General features: G+C 36.6%; 1 protein-coding gene across 2 annotated transcripts in view; it reads right to left on the bottom strand.

Moving 5' to 3' along the window:
* The window catches only part of elfn1a (extracellular leucine-rich repeat and fibronectin type III domain containing 1a), a 119,798-nt gene that overhangs the window by 32,383 nt on the left and 66,861 nt on the right, over positions 1–20,554 (bottom strand). For both annotated transcript variants that reach the window (XM_016569566.1, XM_016569558.1), the window contains one exon: positions 17,136–17,199. The gene's annotated coding sequence lies outside the window, so the exon portion shown is untranslated. The remainder of the gene's footprint in view (positions 1–17,135; positions 17,200–20,554) is intronic.

The following is a 20,554-nucleotide window of genomic DNA, read 5'->3' as shown; positions in this document are numbered from 1 at the left end:
GAGCCAGAGGCCGTGACGTCAGTCAAGGTGTGTGAGCCGGCAACAACGCCTGCCACGAGGGAGAAAGCAACGGACGGTGTGAGCGCGGAGAGGAGCTCCACCCCCTGCACCGCGGCTGAGGGTCCATGGCTCCTCCCTCCGTCGGCTCCACCGTGGGTCGACATCATTGCTGTGGCCTGGGTCCTGCTGGGCTCCTCCTGCTCCAAGCCCCGCCTGTTTCCTCCCTGGCTCTTCCCTCCGTCATCTCCTCCCTGGACTCTGTCTGCCGGCCCCCTCCCGGGTGTCCGTCCTCCTCCTGAGCCTCCTCCCTAGTTCCCACCCATTCCCCTCCCCATGTTGTTTCTACGGTGTGAGGACGCACCTACCGGGAGGGGGGAGTAATGTCACGCCCCTGGACTGTTTGTTGTGCTCTGTGACCCAGTTTCTTCCCCATGTGTTCCGCTTCCCAGTTAATTAGTCATTCAGTACACCTGTGTTTGTTAATCATCCCTTGCATTTAAATTCGAGTCTTGAACGTCCGAGATTGAACGTCAACCCCTGTGTTTCCAGCTGCCAAATGTTACTTCCTGGATATTCTGAATTAAAAGACTATTGTTGTTCGTGTACTCCTGTTTTCCTCGTTCCTCGCTCCTCGCCTTAGGCTAAAGTGTGATAAGGCACACCTGTGCAATAATCATGCTGTCTAATCATCATCTTGATATGCCACACCTGTGAGGTGGATGGATTATCTCGGCAAAGGAGAAGTGCTCACTAACAGATTTAGAAAGATTTGTGAACAATATTTGAGAGAAATAGGCCTTTTGTGTACATAGAAAAAATCTTTGAGTTCAGCTCATGACAAATGCGGGCAAAAACAAAAGTGTTGCGTTTATAATTTTGTTCAGTGTAAATGATTACAAACATTAATTTGTACTTATAGGCCTACTTTAAAACAAGATAACTTATTTCCCACAAAGTAATCTCAAGGTCTAAAAAGGCACATGTTTTGGTAGTCAATTCATATAGGATTTACTTATATATTACATTAGTCTTTCTCCTAGGCAGGCTTGTAAGAGTCTTTGGCTTTCTGGTGGACTCAGGCTGTGATTTCATTATTACTCTTAAAGTACAAGTAATTTGTCTTAAAACAGTTTGGAGGAAAAAGTTCAGTAAACACCTTATTAATAAAGCATACCAGACAAGCACAATATAGCCTACCCCAGAATATGAACGCAACGCGCTGAGTTGCACATTAAGTGTTTTCTTGGGGTAGAAAAAGCTTAACGTGGCTTAGTGGAAAGAGACAGTGATATAAAAAAATAAACTCTTAGTATTCAGATTGTTAAAAATACAAATTATGTGTACAGGCAAGTGGATGAACCCGGAATATGAACGCAACGTGCTGAATTTAAGCGCTTTCATCCCATAGAAAACTGTTAGGCTATAAAGAATAAACGCTTAACGTGAGACTTTGAGCATTGCGTTCATATTCTGGGGTATATTCTGCTGGTCTGTAAATGGTATACGCTTTATTAATAAGGTGTGTCTTGAACTTGGTCTTCCAAACTGTTTTAAGCCAAGTTAATTCGTTCTAGAATGTCCCGTTTTCATTAGACCACTATCCTGTGTGACAAATGTGTTTATAAAGTCATTAAGTTGAAAAGTCATAATTTCGACTTTTTATCTCATAATTTTGACTGTCATAATTTCGACTTTTTAATTAGTAATTATGACTTTTAAAGTCATAATTTTGACATACTAAGTCATAATTTTGACTTTTTAAGGCATGATTTTTTTATTATGTGGCGGAAATGGGCTTCCATACACCTCAGCTTCAACCTGAGCTTTTTTTTTTTGTTTCTTTCTTTTTTTTTGTAAGTGCAAATATCAAAAATTGTGACCGAAGAACAGGCAGCACTATAAGATGTCTATTCTGAATAGTTAGGATAGGGGTCATTTTGTGTTAACCATGTCAATTACAGTAAACTAAATCTAAATCTTAAAAAAAAAAAAATACTGCTCAGCGAAGAAGTTTGAGTTTCAAATTTTATGAGGGCAATTTATCTTGACATATTTATGAGAGATCAGTTAAGCTTGTATGACAGGCTCTTTAAAGTCTGTAAATAATTATTTTGAGTCTTCCTCAAAAGTGCTAGTTTGCAAAACTCTTTTCTTCAGAAACAGTAATTCGACTCTAAGATGATGAGGACTCCATATCAGATGACAACATCTAATCAATCTTGACACTCTTACACACCTACAGAAATACAGTTCATTGGCTGCTCACACTGTTTCCTTTGACTTCCTTTAAATACTTAGTTGCAGCAATCATGCAAAGCTATCAGTTAAAATTCTCAAAATAAATGTTGGTTTTATTTGATTATTTTAGCCATAAAACATATCACCAATTTCTAACTGATCATTTGTAAGCAACTAGGATTGTTTTTTTGTTTGTTTTTTTTGTTAGTTCTTAGTTTTTTAGTTTATTATTATTTTTTCCACTTTTATTCACCTTCAGAACACAAATGAAATTTTTTGTAATATGCACTCTTGTCAATTAACTGAAAATATGAGTAGTAGTAATACTTTTTTTTTTTTTTTATGGAATTATGAGATTCAATGGTTAGGCCAAAATATAACTGCACAACTAGTCATATTTTTATATATTAGTGGTCAACTAATAGGCCGTTGGGGTTTTTTAATACCTGATGCCAATATGATATCTAGAGAACAGAATAACTGATATAATGCTGATAATTAAATAATATAAAATGTTACTTTTTTATTTTAATTACAATAATTATTTTAATAGAGCATCAGTCATTCATTCATACATTCATGTATAAATAAATAAATAAAGTAGGTGTATGATGCTCCTCTAAAATAAAGTGTAAAACAAATCAAAATTAGGCTTAATGAGATTAGACTTGATTATAGAATTAGAAATAAAAACCTGTTTTAATATTAGTAGCTCTTTAAAAAGTATGATATTTCTGGCCTTGCTGATATATGGGTCTATCATTTGGATATACTACAATATAGATAAAATAGTATCAGCACATAGACAGCAAAAATCTTTCTGACTGACTTTTTGTCAAAGTAGATGTTTTACATATTCAGCATTGCTGAGGATGAGCTATCTAATGGCAGTGCTCTTTTTTGACAAATGCATGAGAGAAAGTCCTTTCAAGGTATAAAGACAAGCTATGATGACGTGCCAAACAAGATGAAAGAGCAGGCCTTTAATGCCACTAGATGGCACTTTCCACACTTCACACAAAGCATCCTTTTTCTCACACCTCTCTATCTCATGTCATCACTGAGATCACTGTAGGCATTATACAGCCATTACTACTGCATCTCATGCCTGAGAGAGAGAGTACTCGACGCCCGAGACGCCAAAATGCATTCCATCTTCTAATCCACATCCGCAGAACGCAGCCTGCGAATCCATTTTCAGCTAAAAACCTGTAGTGCTGTACCAAACCCTTTCAAGGGCACATTAAAAAAAGCATGCTACATGAATAAATGATAGTTCAACAAAGCATGTTTCCTCAGAGTGTAACATGAGTTTGATGTGGATGCTGAGAGCTGGTTCAGTTATAAAGCAATTATGTTTCTAAGGCATTCTGCATAAATACACTTTACCTTTTCAACTATTCGGTCTTAATGGAACATCTTAAAGGGATATTTCACCCAAAAATGAAAATTCTGTCATCATTTATTCACCTTCATGTCATTCCAAAGAGGGGCGCGGTTAGCGACGCTAGACTTCTGATCTTGTCTATGAGCCTCAGCCCTAGACCGATCACCCCCCTTAAAAGAGGATTTGGAGCGCCGGGGAATGAATTTCCTGAAGGCAGCCGATTGTGCCTTCGCCTCCTTGAAGTTTTCTACAACCGCCTCGACGGAAGTGCCAAAAAGTCCGGTCGGTGAAAGCGGAGCGTCGAGAAGAAAGTCTTTCTCTTTCTTCCCGATGGCCGCGAGGTTAACCCATAGATGTCTCTCCATAGCCACAATCACCGCCATTGAACGCCCAGTGGCAGCAGCAGTTTGCTTAGTGGAGTGGAGAGCCAAATCCAGGGTGCAGCGCAGCTCTTCGACTGCCTCCGGCGACAAGCCTTTGCCCTCATCCAAATCCTTCAACAGATCAGCCTGATAGGCCTGTAACACCGCCATGGTGTGCAGAGCACCACCAGTCTGACCTGCTGCCACATACGCCCTGCCATTCAAGCGCGAGGTGGTCTGAAGCGCTACTGATGGCAAGACGGGAGCCTTCAAAGAGGATGACTCACCCTGCGAGAGATAGCTCGCAAACGTCTGCTCAACAGGGGGCATCCTCGCGTATCCGCGCTCGGCCACACCCTCAACATTCGCATAATATGCGTGTTGAAAGACATGCAGCCGAAAGGAATACGGTTTCCCCCAGGATTTAGATATCTCCGAGTGGAGATCTGGGAGAAACGGAAGACTCCCGGGGGCTGGACGATCAAGACCAGCCAAAAAACGCTCATCTAGTCGATCAAGAGCCGGCTTCGGCTTCTGACGCGTCCACGCTAGATCGAGCCGTTTAGAGGCACGATCCATCACATCCAGCATATCCCCGTATGCGCAGCTGGGAATGGCCGATGACGACTCGGTGCTCACACTCTCATCATCGTCACCAACCACATCAACCTCTTCATTTTCGTCACTATGACTAGAAGAGCCCAGCAGCGCACTATCAGGATCAGATGACTCCAGCGACAGAGCGTCTGGATCCCGCAGCGCGCTAGAGCCCGCAGTAGAAGTCTTTGAATGATCCATACCCTTCTCAAACTTTTCCACGAGCTCAACCTGCGATCCCCACAAGCTGAGGACCCGACCCGCGAGGCGCAGACGCTTGCCAAACTTGCCAAAAAAGGAATAAACTTAATCGGAGCTTACGCATTGGAAATTATTCACAATGCTTATATTCGGCGCCCTCAAGCACCGAACGTGCATGCTCCCTCCCCCAGGCACATAACGCACAAGTCATGCGTGTCCTCAGGTGTCAAAAACCTAGGACACGAAGGCACGCACTTCTTGAAACGCTCACCTGGTTTGTCATGGTAACACACTGTACTCCAAAAATACGGCTCCTGAAGACAGCAAAGAGGATGATGTACTCGGCAGGTGCCCTTTTATACTTCCGGGAATCCCGTCTATGACATCATGGGCCAGGTGGGCCAATAGATTGGCATGGTTTCACACGTGCTTTAGACACCGGTCATGCAGACTGCATTCCCCAATGTGCCCCCTAGAGGACGCAGCGTGGAGTTCCCTAGAAGGGGAACATAATTTATTTTTATTTTTTTCTGCAGATTAAAGAAAGTCAAACAGGTTTGGAGCGACAGCAAACAGCAGATTTTCCATTCTTGGACAAGCTGTCCCTTTAAGGCTGCTTGACCTTTGTAGTAACCTTTTTCACATCAACATGTTCTCCAAGTTTTAGACGGTGAGTTGAGTTGTTAAGTACGTGTGCCAAAGAAGTTACCTGGCCCTTTAAGGATTACATAGGAGTATGGTGTGAATGGCTTAAGTCTGTCTACTTTGCCTCTTAGTGTTTGTACTCAAATCTCAGTATGCAAGCAATGACCAACAATACTGTCTGTATACAGGTGCAGACCTTATAAAATCACCAATTAATGCATTAAATTGAGATCATTTATATTGTAAGCCAAAACAATGTCTGATATACAACTTTGCACCTAAATCACTAATAAAAAGCAATGGCAGATGGTCAGACATCCCTATTTAGAGGTGAGTGGCCTCAGGTTTAAACCATTGTTGTGCTTACAGCCTAAGACAAGGTGTTCTTTTGAGCTTTAAACCACCCCATTGTCCCAAGATTACAGCATGTATCAGCATACTTGCCTCTAAATTTACATCTATTTGCTAGATGAAAGCTGAAGTTGAAGCAGATTTCCTTCTCTCACTAAAATAGCTTCTTGTGTGTGTGTAGTAAGGTGGTGCTGGCCAAAAAAAATTGTTATAATGCTTTAAAATGTGATATTTTTGTGATTATATATAGATATGACTATTAAATAAATAAAACCATTAAAATATAAAAAAAATATTAAAATTATATTTCAAATATTCACTAAATAATAAATATTACCATTGCAATGTTTATATGTATAAATGAAAAAAAAGAGCATTTAAAAATAATATAATAATTTTATTGTAAAATTACAACACTAAAGGCTGTCTTAATTTCTTCATTTTCAAACTTTAAACCATCAAGCTTCTATTTTGGTGGAAAACCACAAGGAGACCTTAAAGCTTCTCTTTTGTTGACAACAGCCGGTTTATAAGCGCTTGCTTCTCATTACAAGTTTGAAAAGATGGTTAGCGTCTGTTGCCTTCCCAAATGAACGTTATAATCAATCCGAACTCACAGCACATGCAGAGATGAGTTTGTGTGGAGCATCATTTAATGTGAACTGAGCTGCTCCGAAAAGAAGAAGGTGCCGCACTTCACTCTGAAACACTCAGCGCATATATTTATTTAATTCAATAATATACTTTGCGATTTTATAATTGCACTTTGATTTCGGTTTTATTTAGAATAATAACTCTACGTTAAGGTGATGTGTGTGATTTGTTTATGTTAAAATCACAGCTTAATTTAAAGAGACACTTGTAAGTAAGCCATCAGAACACTGATTCTCAGAAAAGTGTAAACATTGTGTTGCGCTTTTAAAACATTGCTTAGTCCAGCACAGCAACAGTGGCTCAACCAATGGCATGGTAGTTGGGGTGGGGCTACCTGTTTGATCAACCAATAGCAAATGGAAGGTGTTTTTTTAGGAAAACTTTCATGCAAACAGTCATTATTTTTGCAATTTGGCTTGCTCTCAAAATTACACATTCACCTTTAAACGCCTCTTTCATCTCGGCTTCCCTAAAAATGTTTGATTACCTCAGCTGTCAGCACTCTTATTATACGATTATATGACTCTCCCTGAAAGCAGTGGCTGCAATCTGAGCTTATTTCCCTTTCTGAAAGCTCTCCGTTCCAATGAAATCACAATATAAATACAGCCAAATATACCTCAGATAACAGTATACATCTACTGACAAACAAGATGCAATATTAATGTTTATTTACAAATTTCTCTTGACTGAAAATATTCGAATTCATGACCTCTTGCACTTAAGGCAAGACATATCCCTCAGAGCCACATCAGCTCATGCTCAGGTAGGGGGCTGATCCCCCCTAAAACTGAAATGCTACAACCGCCCTATTTCACTCAATCACTTCACTGGCCAAGAAGTCAGAGGGCATTTGATGGTCACACTGAGATGAATCTTCCTGTATAAGTCTTGATTTTGTCTGGAATGAAAGGGGGGAAAGTAGGCCTGAACATATTACACAATCTTTTCCACATTTTTTACCACATAATTCTATGGAATGCATAAATATACCTCTACAAGCATTATCCAATTAACCAAAATATTAATTAAGTGAACATCAAATTTCGGAATGATGTTAAATTCTGAGCTTTTTGTGGAATCCAGCAGGCACAGATTCCATACAGGCCTTGACAAGAGGACACAGATGAGAGCTTAGTGTCTCATCAGCATCGGCAGTGAGAGAAGCCACACTTGCTGTAATGAACATGTGACAGCTGCCTCTCAGCCTCGACTCACATTTATTTTCTTCATCATTACCTCTCTCGGCCCGAGTGAGCCTCGATTAACAAGCAAGCTCTAATTACTCTAATTATTAATAGAGCAGTAGAAGCAGCCATTTGACTCTTACTTACGGATGATCACCATCTCATAGGATCTTTATTTATCCTGCCATGCAGATGTAAGGGGCAGAACAATATGTAGCTCTCACAAATGATGTCACAGTGCAAGCTGACCATTAGCGTTGATTTTGTTGTATATTGCTGTATAGTTGTATATTTTGCAGTTATGTTCATAAGTGTATATAAAAATGCATTTATGTAATGTAGTGTAATTTTTAGTATTGCTCTGATTAAGCTAGTTGACATAACAGATATTTACAGTACATATATTGTACAAGACAAATTAACCGAATTTACACAAATCATCCAACCTGATCTCATTAGTATTTGTTTAAATGGCAACTTATATAATAATGATTAAATGACTTTTCACTCAATTTTTAAGTTTAGTCTTGGATAAACTGAATCCTTCAAAACAGCTTGAATACGGCACTAGAAATGATTGATAACAGAATGAGACAGTTATAATGTCAAAAATTAGGCAAATGCATTAAAAGAATATGATGCCATTGTCATATTTAATTAATGTCATTGATTAAATACAATAAAATCAACATATTAATTCCATGAATTCAGCATTCTATAAATGTAAAATCAAAAATGATTTCAATTTGTACGTAAATGTAGACATGGAAATGCACATTGTGTAAAAACACAATTATTTAAGAAATCACGTTGAGGCCCTGTTTACACTATTGCATTTTTGTTTTAAAACGACATTTTAAATGGAAACGATCCACGTCTACACTGGTGTTTTCACTGCGTTTCAGAATTTTCACAATTTCCGTCCACACTACACAACCAAAAACGCATGTCACATGACCATTCATGCGCACTGGGCATGCACGTAAAACTGTAAACAGGAAGTTGGTCGCTAATCACTGGCAGGTACAACAATGAGCATGATGTAATTGTTTACACGTTCATCAAGGATATGCAGAGCGAATTTGGGCAGCCACGCCATCGTTTTCAAAAATCTACATTTCAGTCCGCTTACACTGAAATGCAACCCCAAAGTTTTTAAACTAAAGCGGGGTCTGCAGCATTTTTTTTTTTTTTTTTGAAGTCTCAGTTTTCAACTTAGTGTAAACGACAGGCATAACCGTAGCAAAAATTATGCATTTTAAAACGAAAACGCAGTAGTGTAAACGTAGTCTGAATCATCCTGTAACTTAACAAGTAAAAACTTCTTAATATGCTTATAGGCAATACTGAAACTCTGCAAAGGGTATTTTAAAAGTATAAGCTGAACTGTAGGCAATGTGTTATCATCAGCATGGAGCACAGTTCATGGGGCCGTCTACTCGGCCATGTCATGCCTCCAGCTCATCCGTCGTCATTTGGACCATTTGGAAATGGCTGTTGCTGGGGAACCGGCCCACGTGAAAGCTCTGGGCTCTACAATGGATGACTTCCCTCTCCGCAAAGTGTGTTATTAATTCCTGAATGCAATGCAGTAGGATATAAATAACAGCTTTGCTTTGTGATCAACTCCAAATTATGGCCATTTTAGAGAGGCCTTTGTTAAATAAATAAAAAAGGCTGATCTCAGATCTACTACAGTAATCCATTCAGTAATCCATTCAAATAAGTCTGAGGATCAAGTCATTAGACATTCAACAGTAAAGTGTGATGGAAACAAGGCTACAGGAACGGTTTAACAGCTACATCATGGCTGTTTTTCCCACCCAGGGAGAAATACAAGAAAATATTTTTTCTTATAAATTATTTTAGATAATATGTTTACACATATGTGGACTTCTTGGTCTGTTTTGATGGAGATGTTCTGCTGCTGGGATTTTTGGTTGTTTTTGAAAAAAATTTGAATAATTATTATAGTCTGCAAGATCCATTAATGGTCAACACTGCTTGTTGATAAAATGTTTCTCCTTCCTTTCTCTCTGACAGGTGAAAAGGATTGATCCACTAAGTCACTAAGTAAAAGATACATGAGTTTACTTTATGAAGGCACCTCAAATAAATCAGAAGGTCATATGCCTCAGTGCCCTCTGTAAATACACATTCATGTGTGGTACACTCACGTGTGCTCTATATAGCAGTACTCACAGTCAGTTGGTGTCAGAAGCATGTGAAACTGGGCACTCTCTCTCTCACACTATACACTTAATAATAAAGGTTCTTTATTGGCATCTTTGGTTCCACTAAGAAACTTTAACACTAACTCATTTTACATTTTTAGTTTTTCTCACTGTTGCCTAGCAGCTTTTGTTCTAGTTGTTTTTATTGCTAAGCTAAAATTCCCATTTGTATTATTATTATTATTATTATTATTATTATTATTATTATTATTATTATTATTATTATTATTATAGCTATTATTATTATAAATATTATTATTATTATTATTATTATTATTATTATTATTATTATGCTAGTGTAATGCTATAGCAAATGCATATTAGCCCTGACAAGACTGATATTGTGAAATAAACTAAACTAATTAGGCTATATATTTTTTGGCGACAGTGACAATGTTTATTATTACCTATGCTATCATAACAGACCCATTTTTTTTTCATGGATTATGATTCCACTGGTGGCTGTGGTTTTCGATTCATGTGATCCAAACATTTCCAATAACTCCAGAGTGTTGTAAAGAACAAAAGTCCAAATGTATTGAAAAAAGATTTATGTGATCATTTTCAAAATTCACAACATGTTTTATCTACTAAAATATTCAGCTTTAGTTCATATTTGTTGGTATTTAGACTTTCAAATACAACATTTTCACTGCGGTGAAAAATCTTTGCTCTTCCACTTGATGGACACAAAGTGAGGCAAGCACATTCGGGAGCGGTCCAGTAGCTCTTACACAATTATATATTACAAAAAAATATAATATTTTTTAGGGTGATGACGTCATAAAATATTACATTAATATGTCATTAGGAAATATCAGATTTCATTTCCAAACTTTCCTTTTTCCAGTAATTGTAATAATCCAGTGAGATTTTTGTTTGCAAAAAGACTCTGACAACAGCCAGTGTTCCACATAGAGGTTTCTTGAAGCATCTTGGAGACGTTGCCACAGTTCTTCTGGATTTAGTCTGTCTCAGAAACTGATATTTCCTACTGACACACTACAGCAAAAGATAGAAATAACGGACTTAAAACTTTTTTTGTTGTTTGTTTGTTTTTTTGGTGAAATACTAATGGCCTAAGACTTTTGCACAATAGTGTATATGAGCAATGACCCGGCTAGAACAAGCGGAGTGATACAAAATTGTGAAAGGGCGTTCCTGTAGCGATACCAGTACAATATCTCACGGTTCTCAACCAATCAGATTTGAGAACCAGAACGAACTGTTGCATAAATACTGAATACTGTTTTTTAAAGTAAAGTGGGGAAAACGTATACTGAAGTTAACATGGCAATAAGTGTACTCTTAGAGGTTTGAGTAAAAGTTTTGAACTGCTTTAGAATTTATGGTGAAAGGAGCATTCCATAAGTTCCCACCTTAACCATGGCATTGGATTATACAGTATTTCTTTTAATGATTCCATAATGTCTGAATCATTGTTACCATACTGTTATGGTAAAGTTGTGGCAACCACAGTGGCGAGTTATTATTATAAAATTAAAAAGACATTACAGTTCACCTTCCATCACAGGGGTTCATTGGGAGACTTGTTTCAAATAGGCTCTCTGCAGTAGAGGAAGTTGAAATTGCATGCGAGCTGATAAGCTATCACGTCCACCGCTGGTTTTGGAGATGCAATTGGCTTTTATTAATCCTCTCTGCTTTCAGCTAGCATTGCAGTGAGTTTTCTAAATGTAAGTCATTAGAGATGAACAATTGCTTTAAGCTGATGCAGCACGTTGTACCTCTTTTTCATGCCCCATATAGATGGAATGATTGTATGGCAGAGCTAATGGCCATGGCTGTGGGAGGGATGCCTCTTCTCAGCTGGAAATAAAAATGATGACATTTAGGAAATGCGACCGACTGATTCGTTGAGAAGAATAACATTAGCGGCCCAGCAGAAATATATTTACCTATTCCGGAGGAGATGTTAGGCTTCAGGGGTTTTAAAAAGTCACACAACACGCAAACACTGATGGACTCTTTATGTTCCATGTAGCTTCACACCAAAAACAGTGTTGTGCATAGAAAGTAGAATGATGTGATGTGAAACAGTCTGGAGTTTCGCCTACTCGATGAGAAAGCGAGAGTGAGCGAGGGCCCAAGAGGCAAAGAAGAATATTGATGAATACTGGGATTCAGAATTTCTCAGGAGAAATGCATCTAGAGAGTTAGAAAGCTTCAGAGGAGATGTCTATTAAAGCAATAAGCCACAAGAGGCCGTGTGTTAGAATGATTTTACCACAGGGTGTTTTTGGGTATGATGTGAAGCCCCTTAGCTGTGGTAAAAATCACTGTAGCATATGGCCTTGAGTGGGTTATTGCAGCAACAGCAATATGAAAAAAGCCATCAATGCCTGCTATGTGCTTAAATAAGCACATAGCATAATAATAAATCTAAATAAATGATTTATCCCCCAAGCAATATAGTTCAATAAAACAACTGCAGGGTGTTCCAAGAAATGTAGCAACTTGTCAGTGTGTGCATTCCTTTCAGTGACTGTTTCTGCAGGTTACATAGGTGTCTTTAAAAGTGAATGATTTGAATAATTCATTTAACCGATTCGTTCTAAAATGCTGATTCATTTAGAAAAAAAGGTAATTGAATTATTAATTTAACTAATTTGTTAAAAAACAGAGAAGTGACTATCTTTTAAGTGAGTTATTGAATAATTCATTCAACCGATTCGCTAAAAAACAATGAAATGTTCAGGAACAAATCACCATTACTGTGGTTTGCTCTATGTTGCAGCGGCTGAACAAAAACAGACAAAGTGACTGGCTATATTGTGCCTAAAAATTTTATTTACTCAATATTAACTACTTGTTTATTGAGCTGTTTTATATTGCACAATCACACTGCCTCCTTCTTTCTCAAACCTGAAAATGTTGTTTCTGCTGTTAGCTTAACAGATAGATAGATAGATAGATAGATAGATAGATAAGATAAGATAGACAATAACAACATTCTAGACATTATTCCCTTGTGCACATGGAATGCCAAGAAATAGATGTGAATGTTTAGAGATAAAAACATTATGTATCACCATATTCATGAAGGAGGAGGAGGCAGCCCAGTCTGTGAGACAACAGTACAGCAGCCCACACATTGTTCAGGAGGTTGATGGTCTTCGGGAGAGCTAATGTGTCCCAGTGCCAGATAATATTGTTCAGTTTATATTGTTTATGGGTGTAGAATTCATAAATTATTGAATACATGACCATATCATTCATTTTCACTGCTAGACAATATTATGTATATTTGGAATCAACCTGGGGCTCTATAAACAGGATTCCAGACAGACAGCAGCCTACATGTCAAATATCTGCCACAGAAATTCCCCTCACAAATGCCTTGCATTATAATGGAAAACTGTCAGTCAAATCAAGCTGTCTGACTTAACAATGCAACCTCTGAAGGCTCTCTCCCATCAGACAGTCTGGTCCTCTGGGTTCTGAAGTATCTCACAAAGTCTCAGACGAAAAGCTGTCGATTGCACTGCAGGATTTGTTCACTGGTGAAATACTTCTTCACCATTTGATTTCAACTGATTATCACTTTGGAGTTTTTTTTTCCTCCTATTTGCTAATGTGTAAAAACACAGAGAAGCAAATTCACTGAATAGCTGCAGTACTTAGTATGCAGTATTTCAGTAGGAAAACATGTGTCTTTTTCACTAACTTCACAATCCGGGCATTGAATGTGCAGAAATAGTTCTGAATATGGTCTATAGACAATATAGTAGCCTATATATAGTCAGGTGTACAAAAATAAACAAAATATATACAGTATATCAGCAAAAATGTTATGAGTAGCTACAAAAATATGTTTTAAATTATAAATAATATTTCCTCTCTTCAATCAGTTTCCTTAAAATGTAAATAAATATTAAGTTAATTTTCAACAGTATTTCAGGCATAATGATTATTGAAATAAATAATTCTGATTTCTTCCTTCATTTTTTCTTAAAAAAAGCAAAGATCTCGATTACAGTGAGGCACTTGCTATGGATGTATTCACTTTGGAGTTTTTTTTCCCTCCTATTTGCTAATGTGTAAAAACACAGAGAAGCAAATTCACTGAATAGCTGCAGTACTTAGTATGCAGTATTTCAGTAGGAAAACATGTGTCTTTTTCACTAACTTCACAATCCAGGCATTGAATGTGCAGAAATAGTTCTGAATATGGTCTATAAACAATATAGTAGCCTATATATAGTCAGGTGTACAGATACTGTATAAACAAAATATATACAGTACATCAGCAAAATATAGAATAATGCATATAGAACATATGTACAGTAGCTACAAAAATACATTTTAAGGAAACTGATTGAAGAGAGGTATAATATTAGTTTAAATAATCCTATCCTCTCTCAATCAGTTTCCTTAAAATGTAAAGAAATTTAATTTAAGAAGTTAATTTGAATCAACAGTATTTGAGGCATAATGATTATTGCAAGAAAAAAAATCTGAATTCTCCCGTTTTTGTTTTTTTTTTTCTTTAAAAGAAAGCAAAGATCTTGGTTTCAGTGAGGCACTTGCAATGGAAGTGAATGGGGCCAATCCATAAACATTAAAATACTCACTGTTTCATTTAGTACAGCCAGTGTTGGGAAGGTTACTTTGGAAATGTAATAGGTTACAGAATACAAGTTACCCTATTTATAATGTAATAATTAGTGTAACTATTTCAATTACTTTATTAAAGTAATGTAACTGATTACATTTGATTACTTTTTGATTACTTTTCTAAATTTCTAACGAATGTTTTCATCTGTTAATCAGTGAATCATCTCTGAGACAGTTTGTAGCCTAAAGCTTTCAGCAGCAATGTGGGTTGATGTAATTACAGTAGCAGATGTGGTGCACTGCAAATTCAAAGAAGAGAACCAACCAAAATAATCTGAAGAGTAACGCTTTACTAAACAGCCTTTAAATGACAGGAGGCATTGTGCACATCAAAAACAAGCAAAGCAGTAAATTAATATCATTCAACATATCATACATTTTTACAGAAAATATTCAGATGTAACCACCTATGTAATCGTTAACATTTTCATAAGTAACTGCAATTTAATTGCACATTTTTTCTCGGTGACTGTAACGGATTACAGTTACATTTATTTTGTAATTAAATTTCATAACGCTGTGTTATTATTTTATTTATTTTTTTAAAGAAACACAGGCAGAGTCAAAATGACTTTTTGTGATAATCAACATTATGCCACAAATGCTGTTGACTGAGCTTATCTTGTACTGAACATGGAATATTCTTTCAAGTATTTGCATTGCTCTCATTCATTTACACATTTAATGAATTGTCTCACAGCCCAACAAAGGATAAGCTGTATAGAGAATGGATGGCTGTTAATGAATCGGTGCATATTTGGAGGATTGTCTGCGCTCTGTTCTGTCCCCTGTGAAGACAAGCACAGTAAAGCAGCATCTAATCTCTTTGGCATTGCCCCACTGACAGTCTGGGTTGCATCAGCCAGTGTGAACTAGAATGAATGCACCAAGACTCAACGAATTCACGCAAGAAGTCAACACACGTGGCTGCTGCTGTCAGTGAATAGCCTCGGAGGCGAAACGGTGCAAATGCATGGTGTCTAGAGGAATATCCATAAGAACTAAGCAAATTAAACTGCCTGGGACATTCACTTGTTCAAATATTAAAGCTCTTCCATATTTGCCACTTAATGTGATTTATAAGGACACATCAAAGGATCGGCCCGTTCTTACTAAAATGAAGTTGTCATAACGGTTTCTGTAGACGTCCACGTCATCGATCTCTAGACCCGGGCAGAGGCTGTCAGCTGTAGATCCAGACTGTGATGATAATTAAAGTGTAACTGACAATGATGATTAAAACGTGAATGAAAATAGATCTGAGACTTTCCATGTGGCTTTGGAATACCATATCATGGCACTCGCTTATTTTTTTTATTTTTTTATTTAGAGGCACTGAACGGTCCAATGATCAAGCCTTTATCTTTTGGAAAATCGTGAATGTTTAAACAGCATGACACATTATATCTAGGTGTGTATAATTATTTTTTCTTTTTGAAGCTTTTGACTAGTGCTGTCAAACGATTAATTGCGATCCAACTCATCCAAAATAAAAGTTTTTGTTTACATAATATACGTGTGTATACTGTGTATATTTATTATGTATATATAAATACAAACACATGCATGTATATATTTAAGAAAAATATGTTGTTTATATATTATATATAAAATATAAGAATATGAACATATAAATGTATAAACATGTAAATATTTAAAAAATGTATACTGTATGTGTGTGTATTTATATATACATAATAAATATACACAGTACACATACATATATTATGTAAACAAAAACTTTTATTTTGGATACGATTAATCGCGATTAATCGTTTGACAGCACTACTTTTGATCAGTCTTGTTTAAAGTCATCAATTGTTCTTTTACCTGTCTAAATAAACTTGTCAATTTAACACATTAATTTGGAATGATTAATGGTATTTATTTAATTAATGATCCCTTCCCCATTTGTACATTTTGTAATAATGAATTTTCCGACTATCAGAGCAATTGAAGCATGAAGTACCACCAAAATATAAAGCAGTCAACACGATAAAACAGAACTGCAGTAGTCTCCAGACAAGTTTTTCAAAGCTGAACTAATTTTAACTTGACACGACATCTTAAAAACATGGAGCCAATGGTCCTAGTCGCTGAAAAAAAACAGTATGATGTGCTCCAATGGCCATGTATGCATAAGCAAACAATTAAAAATAGTCCAAGAACACATCCTATGTGAACAACCTTGGAATAAACAACAAACTTGGTTGCAAAGTTGATTGCTGTGTGCATATAAGGTGACTAAGAGGCTGATATTCAGTGATACAGAAATAAAACAAACAGCAGACTGCCTCCAAATCACAGTCACTTGAAGGTTTGTCTAGGCAAACACTGATTTATGCAATTAATTTGCTTATTTACTCAGCACATCATGTAACTGATTTAATTTTATCAGCTGACAGAACTAGTACTGAAGCAGAAACAAACTAAAATCATCTGTTATCACACTTCAAACGTGGGTATACGTTCATGCAGTGTCTGAAAGCTTCTACAGATATGGGAGCGATGAAAGTCTTAACGCTCACAGTAGCTAATTAAAAAGGGGCAGATCCAATCAGAGAGGAGGACACTGGGGCTTTAGAGCAGCCTCTCGCCGTGCCACTATTCAGGTCATGGAGCCTTTCCAAAGAGGACTTACCCTGGTTAAACTGTCTAGTGATCACATGCATGTCTGAGAATCGCCATCAGTAGCTGGCCTATCCCTGTGGGAGAAAAGGAGAAACTAATTAGAAGCTCATTTTCACATTCACATATATATATATACAGGAGAGACGTCACTTTGCGCATTAGAATGTGTAAGAGCAATGACTTCGTCTTAGTCATCAAAACAAAAACGCAAAAAAGTGAGATGGACTTTCATTATGCAAAGCCATTTACTAACCTTTTTAAACTGACAAGAAATATATTAATAATAATAATCAAGCAGCCATGAAAGTCCTAGCCAATTAGCGCTACATCTTCTGACTTGCCTAAAAAGAAGCACATGGGACAAATAATATTACATAGCAGCTCTTTTCAACGCTTTGACTTTTTTTTAATGATGAGTGGTTTACCCATGGATAATTCCTCTATTTATATCTCGCAATACTTCATGCCTTTGGAAATTAATATTCACTGCTCAAAAGATGCAATGATATGCTATGCAAATAAGATGACACTAATGAGTTAGCGATTATTAACACTCCATTAATTCAGTACGTCTTTTTCTGTGAGCTCCATGCACATCCACCCAGAGTGCTAATGAATGTTCGGCACAGCAATGTAAAAATTCTAACAAAAAGACGATTAACTACGGACAAGAAAAAAACAGTCTACAGGGATAAGGTTTGAGTTTTAGATTTCAGGTATTACATTTGAACAGAATGAGAAAGTAGCCTGAGCACAAGAACAATTTAAGTACAGCTTCCAGAAAGACAAGAGATATTCTGCTAATAAGCAAGCATGCATTGTTAACTAAAACTATTCAGAATAAATCTTCGATAAACCTGACATAAAATGAAATATAAATATTAGATGAAAAATGAAAATTAGAAATGTTGCCTTGGCATCTAACTGAAATAGATATATACTAAAACAAAACTTAAATAAAAATAAATGAATGGTAATATAAATAAAAAACTAATACTAATACAACTGACAAAATCACATAATAAAATTACAAAAAAATATATGAAAACGAATAAATACTATAATTAAAAATATATATTTTTTTGCAAACCTGAATACATAAGTTTAAGTTGAGTAACTAAAAGCACTAAAACAAAATCTGAAATAAAAATAAAGTTAATAAAAATATAAAAAAGACAATTCCAACTAACAAAACCACATAGTAAAGTTACTAAAATTGATTACTGAACTACCAAAATTACAACAATAAAATATAATTCAAAATATTAATAAATACTATAATAGCATTATAAATGCTACTAAAATAATAATAAATAAGTATTTAATATACATACACGCAATCTGATTAACAGATAGATGCATATATTCCTCATAGGCTATGACACTATTGATATGCAAAGTAAACATGGACCATAGTGTGTACCAGAGGAGTAATACTGTACGTTACTGTACGAATGTTAATTGAGCTGTCTGACAGCTTGTTTTTTTTAATGGGAATGTTTCGCCTGATGGAGGTCTCGGGCATCTGCTTGAGGGGAGCAGCTGAAACCAGTTCTGTTCTGGGTGAGATGGGTGCGTTTCAGTATGTGTTGAAAGTGCAGCATGAATTCATCTGAGGGGAGATCAGTGTCTGTGACCTTTGAGGCTTTAGTGACGATGTGTTCTTTTTTTTGGTTAGGAAGTCAGCACTGCCATTCCACACACTGATGGACAATGTCAGAATCCTTTCCACAATAGCAGAGTAAAATTGGACTAGAAGGTGCTGACTGACTCCATCTGAGGATGTCTTTGATGTGCCTTTCTGATGAGGAGGTATGTGTTGAGTTGCCATTTTAAAATGCTGTAAGTATGAGTGCCCAGGAATTTAAATAAGTCTGTAATCATAATTTGCATTATACAGTTTTCACCCAGTTTGGCTGAGAAGACTTGAACCAGTGTTTTCACTCAGAAAGTGTATTTTATTTTAATTTAATTGGAATTAACATGCAATTAAGTGTCCTAAAAAGTTTAATTCAGATGCCACTTATAAGCATAACAAAAGATGTTTGCGCTGCTTCTTATTAGGACTTTATCCTTAATAGCTAACTTGTTGCCTCACATTTACTCGAACTTCACAAATTCTTATATATCTAGCATTGCAAGGGTACTGAAACTTATTAGATTTGAAGGTCTAGCATAAGGAGTTGTTAGTAGCCAACAGTTTTATTGTTGTTACACTATACAATAACTTACAATAATAATCACCATTATAATCCCTTACTGTAAATGCCTAAAAACAATCATTTTAAAGCGTTCCTGAATCTTACACCTATAATTAGCTTTCGTTTGCTAATATCAAGCCTGCTAGCATTCACACAGTTAGCTGTTTTTCTAGGACTAAAAGAGATCTCAGGATTTTAAGAGTACTAATACCTTTTTCAAATAAATAAATAGGTTTCCCATGGAAATCTCCAGCACTGCAACTGTCAATAAAGCAGGGAATTGTTGATGTGGTATAATTAGCTGGTTAGGGCATCATTTGCATTCCTCTGAAAGAGGTCTCAGGCAGCTGTCATACAGCAAAAGCCTGTGAAACCCCAAAAGCGGCGGAACCCAGAGCTCCGCAGAGACGAGGTTCATGGATTTGGGTGCTATTCTTTTAGTTACTCATCATAATGACTCCATTTAGCTGGTCAATGACCCATTTGATGGCACAGAGCAGGCTTTGGAAGCACTGCATCCTTGGCAGGGCAGATTTTGCAGCTGCCCTGGCGTATGCTACCTTTAACCCAAACTGTGGCCCCTCTCAACAACCCCAGCATCCCTGCCACTTCCTTTATGCAGGAACCAAGAGGAGCTCCAAATGTGACTTCTAAACTTGGAACATGTCAACAGCCCTATGCACAAACTGCATGGAATATAATGTTTAGTTTAATGAATTAATAGAAAGCTTATATAAAAAATAAAAAAAATCAGAATTTTAGAAATGAAAGCATCTTATTTTTGCCTCACGGGACCTTTTTTTCTTCATGGCCATCTTAGGTTGTATTGTATCCAGGTATGCACCTCATGTTTAATTTAATTTAATTTTATTTTATTTTTTTATGGTTTTTTATTTTGTTTTGTTTTTACCTGCAGTGTAGTCATTCACAAGCTGCATGCAGAATAAATATCTGCTTCATCGATGACAAACAATAGAATTTTCTAAAATGGATTATATTAACCTCATCTGGCGCTCTTTTCATTTTCTGTCTTATAAAGCTTCAGTGTGAGAAAATTTGATGTGAGAAACCACTGTCTTAATGAATCAAAGTGAATCATGCACAATTTCAAAGCTTTTTGCAAACCTGTTTGACCAATTAGATCAAAAGAGTGATTTATTTGTAAATCTGGCATCATCCACTTCTTAACAGCTGCCAGGAAACAAACAAAAAAAAATAAAAATAAATA

Source organism: Sinocyclocheilus rhinocerous, unplaced genomic scaffold (genome assembly GCF_001515625.1).
Source record: "Sinocyclocheilus rhinocerous isolate Xijiao unplaced genomic scaffold, SAMN03320098_v1.1 scaffold1303, whole genome shotgun sequence".
In the NCBI taxonomy this organism is placed as follows: domain Eukaryota; kingdom Metazoa; phylum Chordata; class Actinopteri; order Cypriniformes; family Cyprinidae; genus Sinocyclocheilus; species Sinocyclocheilus rhinocerous.
This window is presented reverse-complemented; position numbering and strand designations above follow the sequence as displayed.